The sequence below is a fragment of the Cricetulus griseus genome, chromosome 10, assembly GCF_003668045.3.
Source record: "Cricetulus griseus strain 17A/GY chromosome 10, alternate assembly CriGri-PICRH-1.0, whole genome shotgun sequence".
Classification (NCBI taxonomy): domain Eukaryota; kingdom Metazoa; phylum Chordata; class Mammalia; order Rodentia; family Cricetidae; genus Cricetulus; species Cricetulus griseus.
The window spans coordinates 14641718-14665422 of NC_048603.1; positions in this window are offsets into that span (position 1 = coordinate 14641718).

A 23705-nucleotide genomic window follows, 5' to 3' on the forward strand; every position below is an offset into this window, starting at 1 on the left:
CCTCCTGCCTCTGCCTCCTAAGTACCATGAATGTAGACATGGACTAGCACATATCTATTACATATAAACAGGGACTAGCACACACACATGAACTCATCGTTTCCTGTGATAACTGAATACCTGCTCGCATAATGACACAAGCCTGGTCATGAGTGCTGTGCCCATCCCCCTCCACACCTCCGTATTTATTGAGGACTACATCTCTACCATGGGGAGCTACAACGAGGCTTCCCCAGCCCTTTCACCCCCTAGCTTCGTCTTTATCAGGAAATGCCTCTCAAAAACAATGGCTTTCTTTTTTTTTTCTCCCTCCTCCTCTTCTCCCCTTCTCTTTCTCCTGCTCCCCCGCTCCTAATTTGCTCAGGGGATCTTGACCCTTTCCCCTTCTCCAGGGGACCATATATGTCTTCTTAGGGTGCTCGTTTACCAGCTTCTCTGGAGGTCTGGATTGTAGACTGATATGAATGAGTACATACCATGCTTGTCTTTCTATGACTGGGTTACCTCACTCAGGATGGTTTCTTCTAGTTCCAGCCATTTGTCTGTGAATTTCAAGATTCCATCGTTCTTTACCAATGAGAAGTACTCCATTGTGTAAATGTAACACATTTTCTTTATCCATTCTTCGGTTGAGGGGCATCTAGGTTGCTTCCAGGATCTGTCTATTACAAATGATGCTGCTATGAACATAGTTGAGCAGATTTCCTTGTTGTATGAATGTGCATCCTTTGGGTATATGCCTAAGAGTGGAATTGCTGGATCTTGAGGTAGACTGATTCCAAAACAATGGCTTTCCTAACCAAACATTAGCAGGGTGAAAAAAATCTCAACCCCACTGTTGTTTCTTGTGTGAACTGGCTCCTTCACTTTTCTCTTTCTGGTGTCTACACTTCCTGGCTTTCCCGTCTCAAAGAAGATACTTCCCAAAGGAAGCAGAGAGCTCCAGCCAGGAGACAAGGGGCTGACTCAAGATAGGCATGAAGTTGACGAGACCAGCCAGTCTCTTTCTGCTCTGTCTTCTTGCTCTGGAGTCCACTCCATTGTTGTTGAGCCTTTTAGGGCTATGGATGATGGGGACATGAAAGGGTGGAAGAGTCTAGTTGAGACAAGATGACAGCAATTGCTTTTGATTCTCTCACCACGAATTTAAATGGCACATGCCATGCATTAGGCTAATAGATGCAATAGAGACTCAAACTACAGACTGAGACCTTCTCCTGCCGAAATCTAGAACCCTCTAAAGACGGTAAAATGTACAGAGATAGCTTAAAAATAAGATGGTATGTTATGTAGGTCACTAGAATAAGCCAGATTATTATTCCTGGAAAAGAAGGTCATTCTCCCCGAGGCTAGAGCATGGCTCAGCCCTAAGAACAACTGGTGCTTGGTGAAACAAGTCAGTAACAAAAGACAGCTATTGTATGGTCTCTCTTAGAAGACGCTTAGACCAGTCAAACTTGTAGAGACAAAACAGCTGAAGGTTGTCCCAGCCGAGGGGCCAGGGAGTGTGGACTTACTGGGTAGTTAGTCTTTAATAAAGAAACCTATTAAGAAACAGGTTCTAATAGGTTAAGAGGCTCAGTTGTCTTTTTTTCCCCTAAGATGTTCTGGAGCTTGATTGGGCAGTGATGTATGTACAGCCTGTTTAACTGCACCCTAAAAGTGATTAGCGGGCTGGGGGCACGGCTCTGATCAGCAAAATGTCTGCTGTGCAAGCATGCTGACCTCAGCTTGCCTCCCTAGACACCTCTTGAAAAGCCAGGGACAGTGCGGGTGCCTGTGATTCCAGTGCTGGGAACGGAGGGCTAGGCAGATCCTCGGAGCCCACCAATTGGCCAGTGTCCTGAGGATTGGTGAACTTCAGCTCCAGCAAGAAGGCTATTTTAGAGGCTCCTGACTCTAAAAATAATGTGGAGAGCAACAGAGGAAAACACCTGGCACTGATCTCTGCCTCCACATGCACACATCACACACATATTATACACATGCATAAACGTGGTGGATATGGTAAATTTAATTATCTATGTAATATATAACCACAATTAGAGAGGTTTGTAAATTATAAATGAAATCAGGCATGATGGTGCACACCTTTAATCCCAGCACTTGGGAGGCTGAGGCAAGCAGATCTCTGTGAGTTCGAGGCCAGCCTGGTCTGCCTAGTGAGTTCCAGGATAGCTAGGGCTGTGACACGGAGAAACCCTGTCTTGAAAAACAAAACAAGATATATATAAATGAAAAAAAATCTATAAAACTGCAGAAAGGGAAGGAATTATGCAATTCTACATCTACTCAGGGATACCCAGGACGGAGTTGCAGGGCAGAGGACACTGAACGAGCTCTGTAGAACAGGTGAATTACAACTGGCAGGAAAGGGCACTCCAGCACACAGGGCTGCAGGAGAACAGCCGCATCTCTAAATGCAGAGGTTTCTTTCTTGCTCTGCAGCAAGCTTTAGTGGAAATCATATTTCCAGTGATCAAATTTCTGTATTTGTGACATCTCCTCGGGGCAGGGCTCTCTCACCTCCTCCCTCTTGTCGTTTTATCGCCTCTGCACGTGGAGGCAGAGATCAGTGCTAGGTGTTTTCCTCTGTTGCTCTCCACATTATTTTTAGAGGCAGGATTTCTTGCTGGAGCTGAAGTTCACCAGTCCTCAGGACACTTGCCAATTGGTGAGCTCTGAGGATCTCCCTTCCTGCCTCTCATTCTCTCAAGCCCTGGTGTCCTCAAATCTTCTGAACTGAACCCCTGACACAGCTTGTTTTCAGGCCGGCAGCAGCCTTGCAGAAGGTCTCTTTACAAACCGCAAACACCCGGAGATGGGTGCACCCTTTATTAACACACCTGGCTTTGCTTGTTTTTCCCCACCCTACTTTTATGCAGTTGAGGAGTGTGAGGCTGCAGGATGAGAACCTTGAGACTGGGGTCACCTGCCTACTGTAGGTACCAGCGACTGCTCCCCAGAAGCCCACGTAGAGCCAGGGTATAGGCAGAGGGCTCAGGCCATAAACCCAGGCAGCATGGAACAGATTCCTCTCCATCCCCTGGGCACAGACATGTGTATTGAGAGAATGAAGAGCATGTCCTCAGTGCAGCAAACTGAGTTGACCCCAAGGGAAACCTCCACCTCGCTCTGTCGGCTCTCCAACCAGACAACTGCCTTGCTTTCAGTTTTGTGTCTTTCCGCTTGGGTGCTGTCCTTCTTTACCCTCAGCTCTGAGAGAGGTCCCACTCACTCTCATTAAGGGGGTGGGATACCAAATTCTGCAGGCAACACAAGAAGCATTGTGGCCGGGCCCGCCTCCTTTCCACTCCCCCCAACCCCCGCCCTGCCCCCATCCCACCAGAGCTCCATATGGCATTTTCTCTTGATTCCCGCATAGCCTGCTTTCAAGCAACCCAGCCCAGGGAGTGCTAGGGAGAAGACAGGGAGTCCATGTGTGTGATACGCACTTTAATGAAACCATCACCTGGGAGCTGAGGGAGCTGAGCCTTCCTGGATGGAAGAGACCTTACACGGCATCTTGGCCCCGGGGTAACACAAGAGTTCTCATCTGCTGTGATCATTGAAATTAATCAAACATTTCCCCTGCGTGAAAAACACACCCTCCCTTTGAGTAAAATGCTTAGGAAATTCTTATTCAAACTAAATGAAAGCGAAGGTTGTCTGTTGGCCTGTAGATACCAACTGCTGGCTTATGTGCCCATAATGACTAGCCTAACTGCTTAGCTGACTGCATGCATGAATGAATGAATGAACATAGTAAAATTGGTAAAAGGAAAGAAATGGATGGAGAGGACGCAATGGCAGACAGTGGAACAGCAGGACGGGGGAATAAACCACTTTTCTCTGTACCAGCTCATCCTTGCTGGGGGGAGGAGGAGCTTGCGTGATAAGCACAACAGCAAAGGTACAGGGGCTGCTACCAAAGATGCCCCTTGCCCTGCATCCTTCCTCCCTGGGATAGCACCCATACTGCCCCACCATCTCCACCTCTTACCCCTGGTATCTGTAGTTGGGGTGCAGGGGCCACCACTCAAGCAAGATAGACAGGAGGAAACCATATCTCACTTTCAGGAACCAAGGGCAGCCAGCTGGGCTCTGCCAGGCTTCACCACAGAGACCCTTGCCTTTTTGCTGTCCGTTTTACAGGTAATTGTAGTCATATCTTTCATCTAGCATCTCTGTTTTCTCTGTACTTGGACCAAAACTCTTAGGGTAGAAAGGGCCCTAGATCTGAATTAGGATTTATGGAAATCCTATATGTGTATGTGACCTTTGGCTAGAAGATGTATGCCTGGCTATTAAATACACCATGCCATGCCCGGTGCCGTAGTCTGAACCTACAATCCCCTGCCCCCTACCCCCCACCCCTGTCTGTCTTTCGCCTGGGAGAGCAGCAGGTATCCCTAGGCCGCAAACACCCCTGAGAGTTGCAGCTTCCCCTTCTGTGAGGTCTGGTGGCTGTTGGTCACCCACTGGCCACTGTCCATTAGCTCCAGAGGGCCCTGTTGAATTGTTCTTTCCCCTTATCTGTCTGTATGCCTGCACTGGGCTCCCATTATCCCACTAACACAGGCTCAGGCGGTAAGCCTTCCTTCTACTCTTGGGGATGTAGTCAACATCTGTGCCATTTCTCACCTTTTTATTTTATTTATTTATTTATTTATTTATTTATTTATTTATTTATTTTTGTTTTTTGAGACAGGGCTTCTCTGTGGCTTTGGAGGCTGTCCTGGAACTAGCTCTTGTAGACCAGGCTGTCCTCAAACTCACAGAGATCTACCTGCCTCTGCCTCCCGAGTGCTGGGATTAAAGGCGTGCGCCACCAACGCCCGGCTCATTTCTCAGCTTTTTAAAAGGCGGTTTGGGGTTTCAAGGGTTGCTGTTCATCCTCCTCACATATTGAATGTGAACCTTGCAGCTTTTTAAGGTAATTTACTGCCTGGGCACAGGAGCCACCACATATTTTGAGGGATACTATTGAAAATGTTTGGGCTTTTGAACCAAAGTCTCTTATCCAGTTATTTTTATGAGAAATGGTTCTGTTTCTAATGATTAATTTGAATAAGTAACACTATATTTTAACTATACACTTTTACTGTAGAAACAACATGTGCATTTTATTATAAACGTATTATTTGGGGTGTAACTTAAGCCTTTTAAAACTCAAATTAAGTTGCTCACTGAGTGCAACGTATCTGGTTTAGATGTTAGAAGGGAGATCAAAGGGATTATAAACAACATTATATTTGGGTTCAAGATACGTGACATCTTTCCAGACTTTTACCAAATGGTATTGACTAATGTTGGGTTAGTGGGGCACATGGACCATCGTCGCCTCAGAGACTAGTACAAAACCACCGCATCCCCAGAGAAGCAGATTGCCATCAAGAACTGACATGGCATTGGGTGACAGCCAGATTCTTAGCTAGCAACTATTTCTTAAAGAGAACTGGATGGCCTGCACGTAACAATAGAAAGAAAAGCAGCCTTGTGACAAACACTAGCACATCCTTTAAGCAGATCCTACTTTGAGGGGCCCTGCTGTGGCCCCTGCATCTCGAGAGTCATCTGACTCAGAAAACGGGACAGTTTCACTTATCTCCTGGTGTGCCCTCCTTCACAGCAAAGGCTCAGGACATCTCTCAGCAGGCCACAGAAATCCCTGTGACCAAAGCTTGCAAACCATAAGGGTGCCAGAATCCACCCCTTTCTCACTAGTACCCCAAGGACATCATCCCCAGGCATCACCAGAGAGTGGAACTGAGTGAGCTTAGCTCCTGGTTTAACCCTGGGCGTGGTCTTTCCAAGCGTCTCGGCAACTTTGGTTGCATTGCACCTTCCAGATCCCAGAAAGATAAAGACGGACCATGGATGGCTTGGCTTGCTTTTTGGCCACAAGAACGTCTATCTCTCAGTCTTCTCCTGTGATCAGAGGCAACCAATCACCAGTGGAAAACCCAACTTGTGCAGCCTAGTGGGAGAGAATAAGCAAAGCTAAGGAAAGCATTAGAGAGTGAGGGTGGGGTGGGGTGGGTTTTTAGCCTGCTTGGCAGTCAGTGAAAACTGGGCCGTGAGGAGGAGAGTGAACATGAACCAACAATTCTGAATCCATATCCAGTGAAAGGTCCAGCTCACACTTCCACAGGGATCCAGTCTCTTCTGGTTGACTCCCTAGTCAGCACCATGAGCAGAACCCTCATCTTGAAAGAACCCTAGAGGCTCAGACCTCCAGGACTGCGACAACCCCAATCACCCAATCACCATGTGGAGTTGAAAGCTTGATGCAAACAGCAAGAGGTTTTTGTTAGCTCCGGCCTTCCATCCAACCACCATGGTGGATGGCTAGGAAAGAGCAGCGAAGTCACGGCATAGAGAACTTATAGGGCAGTGTAAGGGGAGTGTCTAGGGGTACGCACAGGCTCAGGATTGGTGTGCCTCCAGGCTTGCCCTGTGTTGATTGGTCAACTGGTTGTTATGGCCCATAGGCCCTCCCAGGGTGGTTGCTATGCTCTGCGTGTCATTGCTGTGCACTTTTCTGTAAAGCACACCCAGAGCCGTAAAGCATAGCGCCACCAGCTAACTTCTGATTGGTTCCTTGCCACGAGGCAGGCATCTGATTTCCTAGTGACCAAGGCAAGGTCAGACAAGCACGTGTTACTGTCATGGCTGCCGAAAGGGGGATCTGGTCCCTTCACTCTCAAGGCTGAATTATGTTTTGTGTTATTTCTGTACTTTTAGTTTAGATCTTTGTTTTTGTTTTTTTTTTTTGTGTGTGTGTGTGTTTTGTTTTTCGAGACAGGGTCTCTCTGTTTAACAGCCCTGTCTGTCCTGGAACTCACTGTGGAGACCAGATTGGTCTCAAACTCACGGAGATCTGCCTGGCTCTTCCTCCCAAGTGCTGAGACTAAAGGTGTGCACCGCCACACCCGGCTAATGGCTTTGTAAGCACCAAAAGCGACAATTCCGTGACCGCACCACACAGAGATCGTCTTTATGTGTGTTCTTTATTTGGGAAATAATTTTTGCAGGAGAGAATCTCCAGCAGCTGAAGATACACACAGAGCCACATTCCAGAGAGGCTGGGAGAAGACCTTTCGCCAGGAAGGAGTCTTCCAGATAGTCCATATCTGCTCACACCAGCCCTTCCTTCGGTCACACAGAAATAGCCCGCCATCTGAAGTGTCAAGAGCTCTGAAGTACAGTGCCACAGACTTTGGACACAGCTGAGATTTCAAGAACCAAACCTGGTATGGCGTGTGACACTAGGCTTGGACACTATCTGGACTTTCTATTGGAGACAGTGTCCCCTGACCTCATGTGGCCCAGACTGGCCTTATGTTCACCGACCATTAACTTCTAATCTTTCTGTCCCCACCTGTAGAGTGCTTGCTTGGGTTACATGTCTGCATCATGGCACCCGCGTGGTGCGGGGGATGAATACAGGGGGTGAATCCAGGGCTCTGAGCATGCCAGGCAAGCCCTCTACCAACGGACCTACCTCCTCAGCTGCTGTTTGTGTGTTATTACCGCAAGGATCGGGTTCCCAGCATCAGCTATTCTTCAAACCCAGGCTCGCCCCCGCCTCAAAGCCTTTAGTATGTGCTTGGGAAAAGAACCAAAGCAAAGGCGGTGCCGAGTGCCTGTGTGAGTAACGAGCGACCTTGACGCTTCCCGGAGCCCTAGACGAAGCACTGTTTGTCCAACTGGTTATCGATGTTTCTCCCACACAGTATGAGCTTCGCCCACCCTGCCTGCGGGGCCTGTGGGGTGTGTTGGGTGTGATGTGTTAAAACAGCTCAAAGCTCCGGATGATGCTCCCTCAGACACTGCCCTGGGCCTCGGGAACCTTAAGAGTTCCACACCAGGGACCCAGCGCCGCAGTCTCGGTGTCTCTGAGCAGCGCCAGAAGGGACAATCCTGTGCCGCAGGGCTGGGTCGAGCTGGGGTCTGCAGATCTGAGGAAAGAGAGCAGAGGGTGCTGCCAGCTTTGAGAGCTCAGGCTCTGTGGGCGTCTCAAGGGTTTGCTCTTCATGCATCTTCTTATTCAGAAAGCAAAGGGAAAACGCCTTTCATTTTACAGGCTGGTGCGCACACTGCCAGCTCTAGGTGTATAGTCTGCCTGTACCTTACACACATACACACATGCACATACACATACATACTCATACTCACACATGTGCACACACTCACACTCATATACACACTCATACACACATACACACATGCATACACATATACACGCATATACCCATACACACATACATATATACATACATGCACACACACATACACACACATGCACACACACATGCACACACACATGCACACACATGTACACACACACATATATACACACACATGTACAGACACACATACATACATACATACAAACACACACATACACACATGCATACACACACGCATGCACACACCTATAGATATACATACACACACATGTATACACACATGCACACACATATCACTTACATATATATACACACACGTACAGACACACACACATATATATACACACACATATACACACACATGTACACACATATATATACACACATGTACAGACACACATACATACAAACACACACATACACACATGCATACACATACATATGCATACACCTATAGACATACATATACACACACATGTATACACACATGCACACACACATATATCTATATCTATATATACACACATACACTTACAGACACACACACACATATATACATACATACACACACATACACACACACAAACACACACACACACACACACACACACACACACACACACACACTCTCTAGTTTCCCCCCACTGTGACCATGAAATCCCAGCACTTGCTTTCAGGTGGTGGCAGAGACCGATGTAACCAGCAGAGCCTGGAGAAAGCTTGCTGTTTGGCTCCTGAAGCACAGCCGGGGGAACTGGCCTCTAACTGGGCAAGCAGGACACAAAACCTAGGGCCCTGGTAACTCCTGCCTCCTACATTCCTCAACAGGAACGGCCTCTTGCCTGGCTCTGGGCTGCCTCCCGCACAGGTGGTGGGTTGGGTGGAGCATCCTCCCCGGAGTTTTGCCAAAGAACACCTGTTCCGAGAAATGGCAATGATGACTCAGCCCCTCAGCCCTGACTCTGCAAGTGCCTGCGGGCGGGGGGCCTGGAACACTTACTTATATGGGTGGCTCCGGGTGACTCACAAATGGAGAGGCTGACTATTTTCCCTCCCAGGGACTCCAGGCTTTCTCAGAAAAAAGAAAAAAAAAAAAAAAAAAAAAAAAAGACAGGTGGAAGCAACACCTATTCACTCTCTTTTCTTTTGGCCTCTGTTTGCCCGGGGTGACCACAGGAAGTGCTAACGTGTTTCTTCACTGCCTACAAAACTTGCTGGAAGTTTCTGGCCTTGTGAAATGAAGAATTAGTTCAGGACGCTTGGGGGGGGCGGGGAATCTGTCAGTTTACATCATCAAGTACTAAACTCAGCAATGTGGAGTTTGAGGATAGCTCAACCGTCAGCGTGCCTGCCTGCCTAGCCTTGGGGATGCTCTGGTTTCAGTCCTCGCCACCAGGTGTGATGGGGCACCCCTCTAACCCTAGCAATCAGGAGGCAGAGGATCCAGAGGTCAAGGTCATGACCTCTCTGCCTTTTGACTAAGACCAAGTTGTAGAAGCTCTCGGTCACCCTCAATTCATTAGGGTAAGAGGGCCCAGCCCACTGTTGGGTGTGTGCCACTCCTAGGCAGGGGGCCCTGGGTGCTCAAGAAAGCAGGCTGAGGCCGGGCGTTAGTGGCGCACACCTTTAATCCCAGCACTCGGGAGGCAGAGGCAGGCGGATTTCTGTGAGTTCAAGACCAGCCTGGTCTACAAGAGCGAGTCCCAGGATAGGCTCCAAAGCCACAGAGAAACCCTGTCTCAGGGGAGAAAGAAAGAAAGAAAGAAAGAAAGAAAGAAAGAAAGAAAGAAAGAAAGAAAGAAAGAAAGGAAGGAAGAAAGGAAGCAGGCTGAGTAAGACATGGCGGCAGGGGGCAAGGTAAGTAAGCAGTGCTCCTCGGTGGCCTCTGCTTCAGTTCCTGCCTCCAGGTTGCTGCCCTGATGTCCCTCACCGCTGGAGTGTGACCTGAAAGCATGAGCTGAAATAAACCCTCTGCTCTGCACGCCGCGTTGTACCATGGTATCCTAACTAAGGCAGCAAATAATCTAAATCGATATCACTCGCCATGGCAACCACTAGCTGGTCTGGTGGCACAGGCCTGGGGTTCCACTTGACAGAAGGCTGAGTTAGGAGGACTGCAAGGTTCCAGGTCAGCCTGGGCAGCTTCCCAGTGTGTTGCCTGTAAACAGAAAGTCAAACGAGGGGTGGAGCTAGTGAGGAGCAGAACTCAATAGGAGAGCTGCTTGCCTGGTCTTGGGGCCCCTTGGGGTGATGTCTCCTCACCTCGTCTGCCTGGTCCCTACTCTGTTCACACACTTGTTCAGTTCTTAGGAGCAGACGCTTTAGCTCCTTTGGACACATCCCAACTTCCTTTACACTTCTGCAAGAAAACACACACACAGATTCTCCTTTCCCCAACTCTCCTTTACACACATCATACTGCAGAGGCTGTCCTGCGTGCTGCTTAGTCATTCCTGCCTGTTTTAGAGCTCTCTTCATCGAGAGAGCATGTCTTCCACCCAGGCACACAGCACTCCGTTGTGTGATCGGGCCATAAGCTGTTTGATGACAGTCTCCCTAGATGGATACTGAGCTGCTGCCTAGACTTAGTGTTACATACATCAGGCTGTGGTCACTACTCGGAACACACATTACCGCTCACACAGGTAGGAGGAGGATGGCTAACCAAAGCCTTTACAATTAGGATAGATACTGCCAAGTTGCTCTCCACCGGATCTGTGCTAACTTACAGTTCTGCCGTCAGTGTTTGAAAGACACTATCAAAGCCCACATAATAGGTTAAAATGATAGCTCACTAGAAAATTAATTGGCGTTTCTCTTATTGAGCTGAGGTCAAATGTCTTGTCTTTTGCTCAGTTCCCCCCGCCCCCGTAGGTTTATTGACGATCTTAAATTTTGATTTCTTATTTTCTCCAACTTTCTTATCAATTTCAAGATTAGTTCTTTGACAATGATCAGAGAAACAATTCACATAAATGTACACAGAACTAAAAAGTAACTCTTTTGACCATTTTAATGACTAAACATAAAATTACTTTCAAGGAAAGCTAGCCCGAGCCCAGAACCCCACCTCAACATTGGCCCAGTTTCTGACTGTCTCTTTTTATTTGCTTTCTTAGGGCCTTTGTATTAGCGCTTCCTCTTCCTGGAATAAGGCTTCCCTTTGTCCTCCTGGTAAGTTCCTCCTCATTTTCTCAAGGCCAGGCTGGCACTTCCTCATTTGAAAGAGCAAGTTGGGAGAAGAGGAAGAGAGAAGCCTTGAACCCAGGAGATCCTTCCAAAGTAAGGGCTGAACTAAAGGGATGCCCAGCTGGACAAACAAAACTGGACTGCCAAGCGCCATTGGTGGAGGAGAGCTGCAGGGGGCAGTTCAATGACTGTCCCACAAGGGGCTCAAGTGAGGATGTGGCTGAGTGAAGAACACTCGGAGGCCTGGGAGAATGTTTAGTCTGGAGTCATGGGCTCAGTGGCAGTGCTTCCAGACAGAGGAGGCAACTTCTGGAAACCAAACCGAGCAATGAATGCTGTCTTCTTGCTGGCTGTTCTGACCCAGACAGGCAAAATCCTCCTACATAGTGTAGCTTTACAGCAAGGTGTGTGCAAGTCACAGGTCAGGAACACAAGCCGCACCTGGCAGGACCCATCCTTGGTTACTGATTTTCCCATTAGCTCTTAGCTGACAGTCAGCATCTTCGGCTAATGTCTTCTGTGTCTCCTCCTCCTTCTCCCCCAGCTCTGATCTCCCTAGCATCCTCATTCAATATTTATGTCATTGAACCAGCAAGGATTGATTTGATCTACAGCAAGGGCTGGGGACTCGTCCAAAGCTGGGAACCCTAAACGCTGAAGGGGCAGTCTCTTTTTGCAGAGGCTTTCCTTCCACTTGGCAGTGGTATTCACCTGCCGTTCCCCCAACCCCAACAGGGCAGAGGAAGGAATTCTGTTGCGTGTTTTAGCAATTCTTTTCAAAGTCCTGTAGATTCTGCCTTGCCTTTACATTGTGACTTAGCACAAGAAGAACGATGTCTACAAGCCCTGGGTGAATAAATAGCCCACACCCCAGCAGGACCAGCACATGCAACATGGGAGTGGATACGAGTTGGAACTGCACTTTTTTTTTTTTTTTTTTTTTTTTTGCCCTGTTGCAATTTAAAATTCCCCAGGCCAGGCTGCCTGTCTCCTTCCATCAGAAAAAAGAAACAAGATGGTGGGACCCAAGCGACTCATTCGCTCACAGAAGCACGCACCTCAATCAAGATGCTAAATAATGAAACGACCTTGGACTTGCTGCCAAGCCTTTCAATAAGTGAAGACCAATTCAGACTTCTGCATTGATTGCCCGCAGTCCCAAGGATCTCCAGGAGTACCGGGATAACTCGACCGCAATCGGCCCTCTCAGCTCAGCCATAAGAATGCCTCCACCGTGGCTGTATCTAGCAAGTCTTGCAAGGTCAGCTAGCTGCAGGACACCAGCAGAAACTGGACCTCCTGGGGGAAGGAGGCAGGGAGAGTCTATGGCACACAGGGCTTGTTCACGGAGCATCCTAAAGGAGTAACAGTGAGGCAGAAAAGAGTAGATAGATGCACAGGGCTGTATTTCCTCTCAGGCTTTCTATCCATCCTGCATAGAGACAGCAGTACTCAATCATGAGCCCTTTTCTTTCCCTGAAAGCATGTACCGTCCCTGGGAGCCATAACTGCCAACAAAGGTCCTCGGGCTGCTGAGAAAGTTGAGACAGCATTATCTTCCTTGCCATGTTAAGCCTGTGGTTAACAGTTTAAGAGTCCTTATTGGTACTTTTATACTTAGAAATCCAAGTTTCTCCTTGCAGAGAGCAAATTGTGAGCTGCTGGCTTATTGGGTGGATGGTAGCAGGCACAAGCAGGGCTAGACCTAGAAGGAGCGATTTCACAGTCCAGGAAGGGCTCCATGGCTGTACTGAGCAATATGGAGGTGAGGTTATAGGATGCCCGTCCCAGGGGTGATGTCAATATCTTCCCCAGTAGCTGGAGACTGACTGGGGGAACAGGAAGAGCAGGGAAGACCAGTGACTCCTCTTTGGTGACTCCTGGTGCACAGAAAACAGAACAGCCCTCTCCCACCTTCCTACTCAATAGGTGTTCTGATTTTTTTTTTTTTAATTCGTTGATTTGTTTCCAGTCTTTCATGTGAGTCCATCTTTGGCCAGGATTTTAAATGTGGATGAACGAATTGAGATGCCTGCTTGTGAATTTCTCAGCTGTCCCCAACCATCTTCCCCTCAGCACAGGTATTTGTTGCTTCAGACATGAGACAGACGGACACACAGACAGACAGACAGACAGACAGACACATACACACACACACACACACAGAGAGAGAGGAGAGAGAGAGAGAGAGAGAGAGAGAGAGAGAGAGAGAGGGACACACAGACAGACAGACGGACAGACAGATGGACACACAGACAGACAGACAGACAGACAGACAGACAGACAGACAGACAGACAGACCCTGAGATTCAGAAGTGAGACACGGCTTCCTACTTGCTGAATCCTAATGACTGGGAATCAAAAGTGGAGATCTTGGTGGTGATTTGGGAGTGACAGATGATCTGGGTCAGTACTGGGTCTTGCTTTGTGGACGGTACCCCCTTAAAAAGGAGGGGGATACACAGAACGTGGAGTGGAAAGAAGCTGGCAATTAGTGAGGACAGCTTGATGCCATTACGTAAGGCCTGCAGATGGACGCAGCAATAGAACACAGTCTTGGAAAAGAATAAAGAAGCAATAGCAGAGGGAGGACCTTCAGGGCACCTCAGCTCCCACCCAGTCATCCGCTTTAGGGAGTAGAAAAGACTGGGGGTATTGGCACTATCTGTAGTAATTAATTAACTTTATTTTTAAAAAGAGAGGGCTCTAACACAAATATGGTAAAATATTAACATCTGTTTATTCTTGATAACAGATATAAAGGTGTCATGTTATTTTTTGGGTTTTTTTTTTCTGCATGTTAACATGTTTTGTAACTTAAACCAATAAGCAACTACCTCATGACATTGAAGTCGGGAAACAGGTAGGACAGGGCAGGTTCTGGGTGTCTCGTCATCGTGAGTACTGGGCTGCTACATCCAAAGCCTTCCTAGGGGTAGGCTGAACCACTCCACGGTAGTGCACGCATGCACGCACGCACGCGGCTGCCTAGTGCAGGCTGCTGCAGGAGACTAGTTCCCACCATGTGCTCCTCTCCATACTTCGGGGAGGTATTCCAGAGCCAAAGACTGAGAAGAGACCAGGAAGAAAGAGCATCACTTTCCTGGGGCGGGGTGGGGTGGGGGGGCAGTTAACCAATCAAACCCACACTTTACATCATGAAGAAAGGACTATCATACACTGTGTGGATTTGTTTTCAAAACCACCCAAGGGCATGAAGGAAGCCAGATTTCCTCAACTTCTGCTGGCCCTGCTCTCCGAATGTGGAGGGTTGTTACAGATGCAGTTATTATTACACTGGACGTTTGTTTGGCAAGACTGGAACTTGGAGCCAGACACCACTGGGAAAAATTAAGCATCTAAACACAAAGCCTAGGCACAATTGCATCACCCCTGGGTTGGAGTTCTCAAGTGAGCCCAGAAAGTTCTGCCAGACTTAAGGTACCAGGGAGGTGGAAGCCACATAAATCACCATCTCTGGTAAAGTCCAATCAATCGGTCCTCTTAGATCCAAAATGGCTGCACAGGTCTGCCAGGCGGCAACACCAGGGAGCTCTAACCCTGAGCCTGGGACCCGGGACCAGGATGCTGGCTCACCAGAGCACATGAAGGCCTTGAGTATGAAGTGTGCACTGCCTAGTTGCTGCCTAAATATTGGTGTAGAGACCCAGCCAAGCCCTCCCCAAAAATTGAAAAAAATCTCTAACTTCAGTAAGAACTACATCAAAATTTTGCAATCTGAACATCTCAAGTGAAATCACTTTAATTTGTGCACTTGTGTGAAGTTTTGTGTTTTAAGAGTCAGCATTCATTTCTACTTTGAATTACGTAATTGGGGGGAGGGATGGGGATCACAAAAGACTCTCTGAACGGAGCTTCTGGTCTAGCATACCACAGTTTGCTGGTATCTGCCAGTTTTAGCAAAAAAAAAAAAAAAAAAAAAAAAGCCAATGGAAGGGGCCAGGTGGAGGCTGAAATACAGTCCATGCACCAGTTCACCAAAAAGGGTCTGTTTTTTGTGGTTGCCACTACCACCACCAGTGTCCTCTAGCTGCTGGTTCCCTGGTAGACTATGGAAAGCTGGGCTCGGGAGTTCTTTGGCCACTGGAGAGACAGGACATCAGTGGTAACCTGGGCAGACTCCTCCTGCTAGAAGCAGCCCTGCCCAGTGTCCACCTCACAGTTGCTCGACTCACTCCCTCACCAGGCCACTGGGCACTCTGAGACTATCAGAACCCTCACCCAGCAGGTTTGGTCGAGCTGCAAGCATCCTATCCCAGTGTCCCTAGAAAGTCCTCTGCTTATTAATGACCTCAAATCTGAGCAGATGGGGCTATAAGAAGGCAAGAACGGAGGCAGGCTGAGGAAGGGTGAGACAAACAGCCGGCACAGAAGAGCCTGCCCTCATGAGAGAGCTGACTTGGCTGGTCCCTCCAGAGTAGGGTACTTGGGCAGTCATCTGCTGGCAGCAGAGGGCCCCTGAGCCCAGCAATGTGACCCACCTGTCCCTGGGCACTCCTCTGGTGGCTCCACCTTGGTCAGAATTGGTCCAAAGCAACACAAGGAAGAGAAACATGAGGCTGGACTCTCGCTCCTATGAGCTCATCTGAGTCCTCAGAGCAGCCTGCACCAGATAGCTTTATTTGTTCATGGGATTTGGAATTAGGGGACCGTAGACCTGATCAAGCTGAAGGAACTCACATATGCAAATGAGTCACATGGCAGACCACACTGATTTTTGGAACAACCTGTATCTCCCAGGACCTGCTTATAAAAGATCTAGACTCTTCTCTGGCGATGCTCCAGCTGCCCAGGCGTGACTAAGTAACTAAGCACGGAAATTGGATTTGATTTTTTTTTTTTTTTAACACTCCTTGTGACACAGTAGCTCTGCAGCCAGGGCGGGCTCTACACTGAATTATTGAACAGTGAGGATGTTTGCCTTTCCTGTCACAGATTTTCCTCTCCGAGGCTCATTGTCAGGCCAGTCATTTTAAGTATGCAGCAGGGTTGAGCCAGAGTCCAGTCATGTTTGAACAGTTGCCAAGACTCCAGGGCATCAGGCATGCAGGGCTCCAGGGTCATGGGGACCTCAGCTCTTGGCACATACATAGCTTGGTGACCTCTAGCTATTGTTCTGAAGGGATCAAATCTTACGGCATCTAAAGCCCAAACCATTAGCCCGCTCTCGCAGCTTCGTCACCTGTTTTGCTATTTTTGCTAATGGCACCACCGGCTCCCCCAGCTGCCCAAATCCCTGTCTTGGCTGCACCCTTAACCCTCAACAGGTGGTTGGTCTCAAGTTTGACTCCAGTACTTGTGAAATATTTCCCAACACTACTCAGCCCACAAAATCTCACTACTCCAGATTTACTGGTGGCATTTAACATCTAGATTTATTGGTGATTGACTGGTTGATTGATTTATTGACTGGGTGTGCTAGGGCTCCAACCTAGGGTCTCTAGGCAAACCCTGTGCCTAGGATACATCTCCAGCCCTTCCTCTTTCAGTGAGGATCGCTTTACCCAATCTTTTGGCTACAATCAGACATATTATTGTCCAAAATCCATTGTTTTTATTCACATGAAGCTAAAGTCTGCTTTGCATGTTATTCAGTGAGATCTGTTTTGATGCATTCTGCTACCTACAGCATTGACCTGTAAAATAAGAACAACGGGAGGATTAAAGAAGACGAAGTGTACAAGGTACCCGGTTCAATATCAGGTGCCCAGACAGTCCTGGGGAATGTCCACTCCCACCATATCTGATGCTAGGCAAATGTTGGCTTCTCTGTTTTCAACTTCACGGGGTTGTTTGTTGGTTGGTTTTGAGGCAAGGTCTCAGTCTGGCCTCAAACCCTCCACCCTCCAGTTTTCCTTGTAAGAGCTGGGTTCAGGAATGTACTGCCACGCCTGGTTCTCATCTTCATTTTCTTTCTTTTTTTCTTTCTTTCTTTCTTTCTTTCTTTCTTTCTTTCTGTTTTTGTTTGTTTGTTTGTTTTTGGTTTTTCGAGACAGGGTTTCTCTGTGTAGCTTTGGAGCCTATCCTGGCACTCGCTCTGGAGACTTCATTTTCTTTCTTTCCTATTTCTTTTTCCTTTCTTTTTCCTTCCTTTTATTTTCTTTATTTTTTTTTTAAAGACAAGGTTTCTCCACATAGCCCTGAATGTTCTGGAGCCTGCTATACAGACCAGGCTGGTCTCAAACTCACAGAACTCTGACTGCCTCTGCCTCCCGAGTGCTGGGGTTACAGGTGTGTTACAGCCACCACGACTGGTTCTCATTTTCGTTTTCAACCCCCGTGGAATATCTTCTGAGATAAACACATATTCTCCAAACATGTGAGGCTGGCTGATGTGTTTGTGTCTTATGTAAACCCATTTTCCCCCCTTTTGTTTTTCCTTTCTCTTCTTCGTGCTGTGCTAGGGATTAAACATAGGGCCTTGTGCACATGGGAAATGCTCTACCAGCCAGCTGCATACCAGTGTTAATCAAAACTAAAGGCTTTCTCCAAAGTCCCCACCCCAAGGACGTCCCAATGTGCTCAGCTTGGTGTTTTTATCACCTTTGTAGACAGTTGCTGCCACGGTTGCTTCAAACCATTGATTCTCCTTTGTGACTCCTTTGGCATACAGTGAATACCCCAAGAGCAAAAGGGGAAATGTATGAGTCCGTTGATGAAGCAAGTGTGTGAGACAATTCTGGGTCATCCACTGCCCTGGTCACTGTAAACACGAGTGTGAAGGGCGTGATCTGCAATCCCCTTAACTCTGTAAAGGTGTGTTACATTTGTTTCTGCTGCGGGATATTACTGTAACTGTGTAAAGGTGTGTTACATTTGTTTCTGCTTCAGAATATTACTGTAACTGTGTAAAGGTGTGTTACATTTGTTTCTGCTACATTTGTGTAAGTCTGTAAAGATGTGTTGCATTTGTTTCACCTTGCCTGCCTAAGGCACCTGATTGGCCTAATATAAAGCTAAACAGCCAATGGCTAGGCAGGAGAGGGACAGGCGGGGATGGCAGGTGGAGAAAATAAATAGAAGGAGAAGGTTACGCTCAAAAAGCAAGAAGGAAGAAGAAAGAGAGGAACATGCCTGGGGCTAGAAGCCAGGCAGTCGCTAGCCAGTAGACACAGTAGGATATACAGAGAGAAAAGGTAAAAAGTCCTGAGGTTTTAGATAAACAGGTTAATTTAAGTTAAAAGAGCTAGTCAGAAACGAGTCTAAGCTAGGCTGAGCATTTGTAACTAATCAGAAGTCAACGTGTCATGATTGGAGAGCTGGCCAGTGCCCCCCACCTCAGAGCCCAGTACAGTACAAGGCATTAGGAAAACTTTCGGCTCTCGCTATAGGCAATTGCCTCACCAGACTTCTCATTTTCTGGCTGTTTCTCCACCTGTGCAGGAACTGACACGTGTGCTGAGCTTTTATTACAGGAATAACCCAGAGGGTATTAGCAGCCCTTCCTCTCATGCTGAGACTGTACAAGCATGTTAGTTAGTAGGTGGAGTTTGTCTTGGGCTGTTGGGGAACTGAGGGACAGGATATGGAAGGGGAGGAGAATGTCAAACTGTAGGGACAAACAGCCACATGCCACCCCGGAGTCTCTGGCTTCAGAGTCCCCGGAGCCCAACACGGGCAGAAAGGAGGCCTGAGTGTGGTCAGGCCAAACAGAAGCATTTCTTTTGAGAGAAACATTAGTGTATCAGGTACTATATTAGCTTAATTGTTGCTATGACAAAACCAACTTTGAGAAGAAAGGGTTGATCTGGGCTTATGGCTCCAGGGTACAGTCCATCACAGCAGACGTCACCCTGACCAGAACTTGAAGCCGCTGGTCACCATGAGTCCAGTCAAGAAGCTGAGAGAGATGAACGCTGGTACTCAGACAGATTTCTCCTTTTATTCAGTTCAGGGCCCAAGCTAGAGAGCTCTGCTGCCAGCATTTAGGGCAGCTCTTCCCACCTAAAACCAGTTAACTTAATCTAGAAACTCCTCTCTGGCTTTCCCAGAGGCTTGTTTCCTTGGTGATCAAGTTGACAATCAATATTAGTTACCCATGCCTGGGGCTATGGCTTAGCTGATACCAGTGTTGGCTGTGCAAACATAGGGACCTGTGTTCAGATTCCCAGCAACCATGTAAGAGCCAAGCGAGGCCACACACGAGCCTGTGAGCCCAGTGCTGTTAGGGGTGGATGAAGAGCGGGAGTGATGGAGTATGACACGCAATGTCCTCTTCACTCATATGTGTAGGCATTGGCACTAACATACATGTGTACACGTATACCCATATGCGCTTGCACACACAGACTGGGGAAGTTTCTAAACCATTAGAACATGGGGCAAGTGTTAAATTTAACCACTTTCTCCTGGTGGCAGAGCTGCCTTGGGGATTATTCTTTGGCATTGTGAACCCCATGGCGCTGGGCATTTTGCTAAACAGATTTCAACTCCAAGTGTCTCTCCGAGCCCGTCCGTCTGCTTTGCCCCAGCTCTATTCCTTTACACTGCCCTGCAGGTACCCCACTGGCCCACCACCCCCCTCAGGGAAACCATTGCACCAGATCACAGTGACCCTGGAACGGTGGAGTGAGAAGTACACATAGAAGAGCCTGGAGAGAGCTGTCATGAAGCAGGTGTGCAGCTGAATGACCAAGAGAGAGAATTGTGTCTAGCTTATCTACATAATAGACCCAAGGGTGCTTTAGATGCAATATAGGAAACCACGGATTGCTCCTCCCACCCCTCTGCCTTATATTACACCCTCCTGGGTTTTCTGGAGACTACACACACACACACACACACACACACACACACACACACACACACACACACACACACACACTGCTATAACTTGGCAACATCTTAAAATGACTAAATAGCCCACATACCTGTTGAGTGGAGACCGGGGAGGAAACCCCAGACCATGGTCCAGATGAGGTCAAAAGATTCTGTTAGATCTGAACCACCAAAGCTCTTTGTCTCTCTTCCTAATCCTAAAAATAAATGCCCCACTTGCTGGATTCTCATTGACCAAATGTGGCTTGAAGGCGGCTAAATTAAAACCAGCACTGAGGTGTGCCAGGCCCACTGTAGGTGATCTTCTTGAACCACACAGAGCTGCTCTACACCCATTCCACAGCCGAGCACACTGGACCCACCCAAGGAGCACACGGAAGGCTGTCAGAGGCAGGACTTGAATCGAGACCTATACCTGGTTCCCAGCTAACACTGGGATACCTCAGGAAGAGCAGAGTGGCTGTATTTACATCCGATTTCAGCAAAGGGTATGCACTATTTGCTCCATTGTTTTAGAACTGAAGTCTGTTCCAGAGACTACTGTCCTCTTAGAAAAACCATTAAGACAGTCTTATGGAACTGGCCCCTGGCCAGACCAATAGGAACAGAGTTGAGGAGACCAGACACAGCTCTCAGTGATCTAAGGGAGCCTGTGGCTTTTCTGGCCTGCTGGTGTTGGGACAGGTACAGATGTTATTAGGCAAAGCCACAGAAATAACAACCCAAATTAAGGTTTAATCTCTAGGTGATTGTAAAGATAATAATACACTTTATAATAATTGCTGGAAGTGAGAGTGGGGAGGGAGGCCCTGGAGAAGACCTTGGCATCTTCAATTGCAAACCGGAGTTTAGAGTGCCAACCCTACCCACAGAGGACTGGAGTAACGATGCCTCTCAACTAGTTGGAGACAGATTGAGGAAAAGCTGTCTTGGCGATGGGATGCCAGCCTCAGACCCAGGACTAGAAATGATCAGAATGACCACCGCACAAACCGAGGTCCCATGAAACATGGTTAGCTCACTTAGGCTGGAAATCCTGCTGGCTTGTGAAGCAAGCTTCCAGGCCACAGGCATTCCAATTGAGTGACTCTGGCCCAGACATGGCTTCTACCAGAGGGACCTCCACAGCCTGTGAATTCAGTGACCACCCACAGCTGCACCAGGACTCCCCTTTCAGGTCCTGTTTAAGTCACCATTGCTTTCATGCTGCAATGGACAACAAGCACCAGTTCTGGGGTTGTGACAAGCAGCAAGCCTGGAGACAGACAATCAGACACACTCTATAGAGTTGTGGTATTTCTCTATGGAGGGGTTTTGTGTGCATGGGGTGTGTGTGTGTGTGTGTGTGTGTGTGTGTGTGTGTGTGTGTGTGCGCGCGCGCGCGCGCGCGCGCGCTCCCCTGAACAGGTTTGCAATGGATGCCAGTCATGGGCCAGGCATCACCTGGGTGATTGTACATTGACAATACAAACATCCCTGGGGAATTTACAGTTTCAAAGTCGGTTTCCCACCGTACTTTGTTCCAGGCCATTCACCATCAATGAGCCATCACTGGTGAGATATCCTACACACAGTGCTATCAGACCTGTTCCTTCTAGAAGCCCTGAATGGCCCAGGCAGCTTTCTGCTCCATTCTGCACCGTTCAGGATGTACCTTGCTTCCCAGCCCAGCAGCACCTATGCTCATCCATAGCCCTTTCTCCCATGATCCTCTAGAAGTCAGGCTTGAGTACCAGCTTGGAGTCCCCTGCCTGAGTTCAATCCTCGACTTCACAGACACTAGCTGGAAAGAATTTATTGTTCCCATATCTTGCAGATGGAGACGGCAATGCTTCATTTGCTGTATTAAATAAGACGCTATTGTTTTCCAGTCAGTTCTTCATAAATAACAAGTATTACAATGTTTGCAAAGCCAGGGCCTTTCTTGGTTATCCTTAGCCCCGGGGTCCCTTCTGCTTTAATTTAAGCAGTTGTGTTTTCCAGCATGTTCCAGGAAGTATCTTGCAAGATGTATGCATACATCTGGCTTTGAGCCAACTGAAGAGCGAGGCCCTCTAGTCGCAGTTTCTGTCCTGCCTGGTCCCGCCACCCAAATAAACACACTGAGGCTTATATTAATTATAATCCATTGGCTAATGGTTCAGGCTTCTTATTGGCTAGCTCTCTCTTAATTGTTAACCCATTTGTATTAAACTATGCATTGCCACAAGGCTGTGGCTTACCTGTAATCTGGCACGTTACTCCTTTGGTAGCATGGTGTCTCCCTGGCCTCTTCTCTCTGCCTTCTCTCCCCAGAATTCTCCTCATCTCCCAGTCCTGCCTATCTTCCTGCCTCTATTGGCCACTCAGTGTTTCATTCATCAACCAATAAGAGAATCACGGCACTGAAAAGAACAAAATGAGGCTTTGCACTGGAACAAGTGTGTATGTGTACACACTAGAGCACTACTTGCCCAAGATGGATACAGCCCAGGAAAATCCATCGACATACGGGCGGATACAAAATATGGAACAAAATATGGAACGTCTACTTATGGAATATTATTTGGTATAGAAAGGGAATGGAGACCAATACGTACTACAACTTGGGTGAACCTCAGAAACATGATAAAAAAGAAAGCCGCAAATGTGAGGCCACACATCGTCTGGTTCCATTCATACAGAAATAACAAAAATAAGTAAATGCGTAGTGACGAAAGGGACACTGGTGAGGGGCAACGGGAAGTAAGTGCCCAGTGGATGCTGTGCGCAGTCATTCATCTCTAATGATGGAAATATCTCAGAGCTAGCGGTGGTGTTGGTGAAGCACTGTGAATGTACTAAATGCCGCTAAATTATCCACTCTGCAGTGATTCATTTTAACTGGGTGTGGTGGCTTATACGTGCAATTTCAGCACTCAGAAAGCCGAGGCAGGAGGATTCCTACAAATTCAAGGCTAGCTTGGGTTACAGGATGTCTCCAAAAACTTCATTTTATGTCTCATCTTACCTTCTTTTCATCTCATTTTTTAATGTCACGCCTCTACCAATGAACTCAGCTCAAAAACCGTCACTTTTAGCCTTTCCTCCCCAAATCTGGCCCTGGGGTGTTTGATTATTAACCGAGGGAAAGAAACAGCCTGCGGATTTGGAGCCACCAGAACCAGTCGCCCTTTAATGAGGATTATTTTTAAAAGACCCAACACAAACGCCAGGCCAGAGCATCTTAAAAAGATGTATTATTTGACTCCAGCCATTTGTTCTGGCTTGTGATGCCAGTTCTTGTGTTCAATTAAAACCTCCATTCCAGAAATATCAGTGTGTTTAATACCTCCCCCACACCAACTGTACAATCTCACAGCCTCTTCCTTCAGAACAGGCTCAGCCAAGGCCTGGAGTGGCCCTGCCTGGCATATGGAGAGAAAAATCACTCTCCCTACTGAGGCAGGCACTCTTTCAAAGGCCTTTCGAAAGGATCAAATGCTAAGCTCCAGGGCAGGTAGAGGGTGTTGTCATTGTTGAGTGAGACCTAGAAAATGTTAA